This window comes from Gekko japonicus, unplaced genomic scaffold (assembly GCF_001447785.1).
Source record: "Gekko japonicus isolate JY-2015 unplaced genomic scaffold, Gekko_japonicus_V1.1 scaffold1776, whole genome shotgun sequence".
Taxonomy (NCBI): domain Eukaryota; kingdom Metazoa; phylum Chordata; class Lepidosauria; order Squamata; family Gekkonidae; genus Gekko; species Gekko japonicus.
Window position 1 is genome coordinate 153,000 of NW_015165297.1, and position 5,148 is coordinate 158,147.

The window sequence follows — 5,148 nt, forward strand, 5'->3', positions numbered from 1 at the left end:
TGGAAGGGACGGATCAGGGGCGCATCAAGCGGGCATGATCATACCACAAAATCTGGGAAGTGGCGCGCACCCATCCCATATCCATCCCTTCCGGGCGAAGCCACAGCTCAAAAAGGTAGTAGCAATACAACACTACCTACCAGTTGCTGCACAGCACGGGCGGGCATCTGATCACCAACGCGCCCGTCTCTCCCGCAGCATGTGAGGTCCTGCCGAACTGCACATGCACACACATGCACAGCGGGCTCACCTCGCTCTCCGGTCCATGGCTTCCACCCGGCATCTGATCATGCCAGGGAGGAACTGTGCGGTGGCTGGGGGGATCTGTCTGATCCCACAGCCACGCTTCTCTTTTGATGCGGCTCTATAAAGCCGCACTTCAGCCGTGCCTTTCCCTCTAGTGTGACCGGGGCCGGAGACCGCCAATAAAGTCCAGGATTACTACACAGAGGCAGGCAATAGCAAATCACCTCTGAAGTCTCTTGCCTTGAAAAGTCCATTGGCAGCATTTTGCACACATGCCGTACGAACAGTTTCTTCACTATCTTCAGAGCTAATGTTCTTATTTTGTTAACTGAGCAATGGCTGATGTTCATGCTTTAGGATTGACCTCCCCTATGTTTCTGCGGTTACCTTTACTTCATCTATCAAAATCAGAGAGGTTATTAGTCTTCTAGTGGGCTGCCACCATGAGCAGGCAGCTGGCTCAGTGGTAGAACCTCCGTTTAGCATGTAGAAGGTCCCAGGTTCAATCCCCAGCATTTCCAGTTGAAAGGACCAGACAATAGGTGATGTGGGAAATCTTAAGGTGAGACCCAGGAGAGGCACCAGTAATCTGAGCAGATAATTCTTACCTTGATGGATCAATAGTCTGGTTCAGTTCTCTCTCTCTCTCTCTCTCTCTCTCTCTCTCTCTGTGTAAGATTTGTGGGACAATGTTAACTAGGGATAAGATTTCCTCTCTTCTGTTCTCTTATTGATATCTCAGTTCTGTCTCTGCCCTGAGTTCCATTTCTCTTGAATTCTAGTTGAACTAGAATGTCTAAAACTAATTCTGAAGTCTAGTGGCACCTTAAAGACTAACAAAGTTTATTTCACTAAAAGCTTGAATGTGTCAGGTTCACTTCTTCAAATAGATATGGGAAGGGAAAGTTGTATTGGGAAATCCGATGGGGAAGTCCAGGGGCAGGGGGCAGGGAGCCAAGACTTTCAAGTGTAAATTCCTAATGTAAAGGGGAAACAGAGAAGATCATGTAGAAAGGTTAGGTGTGAGTCTTGTCAAAAAAACCAACAGACTTATCCATTACATATACTGAATGATGAAGATCAGATGTTTGAACTTTGAACAGATAAGCAAATCCATTTACACTTCAGCTATTCCTTCTTAGCAGTACTGTATAGCACAACTAGCTTTCGACATATGCATGTTCTCACACAGCCCAATGAAGTTCTCCCCCCGCCCTGTCCCACTGCTCCACTTGGCAAGTAATTGCTCAAAAAGTCAGTTAAGCCAGTCACAAATCATATAAATCAGTCAGTAATAAATGATGTGCTTTTTAAAAATCCTACCATCCATTTTTTCCCCTCTAAGCAATCCTTAGTGACCCTTAATGTCTGGTGATACGTATAGATCATCAGCATTTTCATGCATGCACTGTTTTGAGAGAGAGAAAAGAGAGGCAAACATAGTCAGCAGGTATTCGAGACATTCAGTGGTGAACAAACAGACCAACAACAGGATAATACCATCCCTATAATAACTCCACAGCACCAGGCATAAACAGAACAGAACCGTATTAGAAAATAAGCAAGGCCTGGTCTGGCCCCTGCTGTACCATGACCATCAGGTTGCCAGCTATGGGTTGGGAAATACCTGGAAATTTGGGGGGTGGAGCCTGTGGAGGGTGCGGTTCGGGGGGGACCTCAGCAGGGTATAATGCCATAGAGTCCATCCTCCAAAGCAGCCATTTTCTACATTTTCTTTGTCATCTGGGGATCAATTGAAATAGTGGGAGATCTTCAGGTACCACCTGGAGGTTGTCAGCCCTACATAACCAGTCACAGCCAGGAACCAATAAAGTGAAAAGTGAAATTAAGCAAATAACTATACAATACAATATGGGAATGTCAACAACTTCACAACTGCCCACGATATAACAATCCCACTCCAACCTGGTATGTCTCACTGTCAAACTTGTTTTCATAAGGAACTCATATAATCCCTGTTCCTACTACATCAGTTCTGACCAACACCAGGAATTTCTGAACTCCAAAATCCCAGAAGTTTTGATTAAGAAAAAAAAAATTGGAAGCATTCTCAATGCTTTGTGGAATCAGGTATCATCAGAGAAGACCATTTGACTTTTCATATCATTCAGCCTCTCAAAACTCTCAAAGCTTTCCTAAGCAGAGCTAGGCCCTTCTTAGTCCACTGAAGCCAGTGGGTTTAGAAAGGTTTAACTCTATTTAGGATTGCACTGTTAGTATAGTAAAGTGTTTGGGAATGGTTAGCTCACTGGACAATTATGGAAAATGCATTCTATCATCCACAGTTCTTTCATTTTACTGTTCATTTTCCCATAACCAAAGAGTTGGTGTTTGTTGCCTAGATAAACATAACTCCTGTTAAAATAACCTCACTACTGGGATAGATCAAGATGGGGACACATGTTAGTATGTCTGTAGCAGTGGAAAAGAGCAAGAGTCCAGTAGCAGTGCCCGCCCCCCCTGACTTCCCATCCAGCCCAGGCCTCCCAACTTCCAAATTTTATTTTATGTGCACCTCCCTTCCCAAGATCTAGTTGGAAGAAAGGATAGCCATTGCCATCATTGCCTGTTTTTGTTTTGTTTTTTTTAATCAAGAGAACAACACAGCAAGTGCATGTGCATACTCCTGCAGGCTGGTAAGCACCCAAACAACACAGATTTCCAGGAGGATGGTTTTGTTACAGTAAAACCAGCTGATTCCTTATATCATTCCAGAGCCCTGAACTAATTACCCCAAACAGCTATTTCTCTGTGTATTTTTGACCCCATTTTGCATACACCTAACCTAGAGTTGCCAATGTTCTGGAGGGGCCTGGAGTTATCTGAGAATTACAACTGGCCTTGAGACTACCGAGATCAGTTCCCCTGGAGAAATAGCTCTGTGGTATCCCACAGATTCTAGGTGAAATCTCTCCCCAAATTCTCCCCTCTGCAGGTACCACCCCCAAATCTCCAGGGATTTCCCAGGCCAGAGTTGGCAACCCACTACATTTGGCTTCGTGAGTCGTTCATAACTGATACTGCCTTGACATCTCCAATAGGCCTCTGGATGCCTTTATCACTCTCAAGAATATAACTCCAAACATGCCCTGACCTGGATAGCCCAGGCAAGCCCAGTCTTATCAGATCTCGGAAGCTAAGCAGGGTGAAGTCTGACAAGTGCTTGCATGGGAGACCTCCTTGAAATACCAGAGGTGGGAGGTGGGGGCAGGCTTTATTCAGCCACTTCTCTGAATATCCTCCCGGCCCCCAGTAGAGATCAGTCACCAGAGGTCGCCATGACTTCCAGGTGCACACACAGTCAGTCATCAGAGGTCACTGTGACTTCCAGGTACACACACACACACATATAAAAAAGCTCCAAACCTAATCTCCCATTCTCAGTTTTGATATAGGTATCAACAACAAATTTGGAGAAAATTCATCTACATTGCCAATCTATTTGTAGTAAATGCTAGCATTGAAAGGAAGAGGCTTTTTTTTAAAAAAAAAGATTTATCAAGGCTTACCTGTCTTTCTTCCTGTTAACCTACTAGAAAAGGGAGGGGGGAGCATGTGTCTCCTTTACTTCCATCTGTCACTCAGACACCTTTGAAATATTCATCGACTGCATTGTTCTGTCAAGTATCAGACATTCTTGTTAACATTTCTGCTATAAGTTGGGGCATATTTCATAAGCACAACCATTAAATATTTATGGCTATTGCTCATTAATTTAAAAAGCACTTCACATATACATCCCCTGGTTTAAATATTTATACAGGGGGTTTGGACGGACCTTGTCTTTACAGCTCTGCACTTCGGAAAATTAACTTCTCATCTGTTTTGATATTAATACCCCTAACCTGAACTTACTAAAGGGGAGATGTATTTTGGAGTGCTTATGAGTCCTAGTTGCTCCTCGGATATAAGCCTCGTGGCACAGCAAAGGGGCATCCATTCCTGACGCAAGCTCAAACCAAGATGGTGTACAGTGGTGTTGTAACCAAACATTTTTTTCAGCAACAGGAAACTGAGATAGTTTCAGAGGGTAGCCATTTTGAACAGTGGTAGAGAAGCTAGATTCGAGCCCAGTAGCATTTTAGAGACCAACAAAAGTTTCAGAGTATAAGCTTTCTGGCGATTCCGCATCTAGCATTCACTCCACATTTTCTCAACTGGGAGGAAAAGTGCAGCACAAGACCACATTCAGATACCTCGGGGCAATGCTGTACTGACTGCAAAGTCACCCCTGAATGGCCATAAATCTATGCAGAAGGCACTATAAAATCCGATGATCAAAGGAAGTGAAAGTGGCATGCAATGCAGAGGGGGATTTCTGTTCCTCCAATGTGGGTTTCACCAGTGAAATATACTGCGTTAGACACACATTAGTGATCACCTCTAACTATAGACAAACTAGCAGGACTGAAGCCCTGCTTAAATCCTCTCTCCAAGATACCCACCAAGTTTCAAGAGCATTGAACCAGGGGATCCAATTCTATGGGCCCTCAAACAGGTTGCCCCTATCCCCTCCATTGTTCTCTATGGTGGGAAAAAGAGTTACTGGTCCAATGTTCTTCAAACTTGGCTGGTATCTTGAGGAGAGGCTCCAGCAGATACCCTGCAAGTTTGGAACCTCTCCCTCAAACCACCTCCCCTCCAGCCCCCTAGAATATACCCTATGTTTTCACCATTGACTTCAATGGCCCATAAGATATAATGGGGCCGAATTGCTGCCGAAATTCGGCGGCAATTCGGAAGCAAGCCGATTCAGATCAGAGAATCTGAATCGGCCTGCAGCAACCCAAAAGGGGTCCAAATGGGCCATTTTCGGGGGTGCATTCGGTTCGGACGAACCTAGTGTGATCCACCATCCAAAGCATCTCCTATAAAGCTACA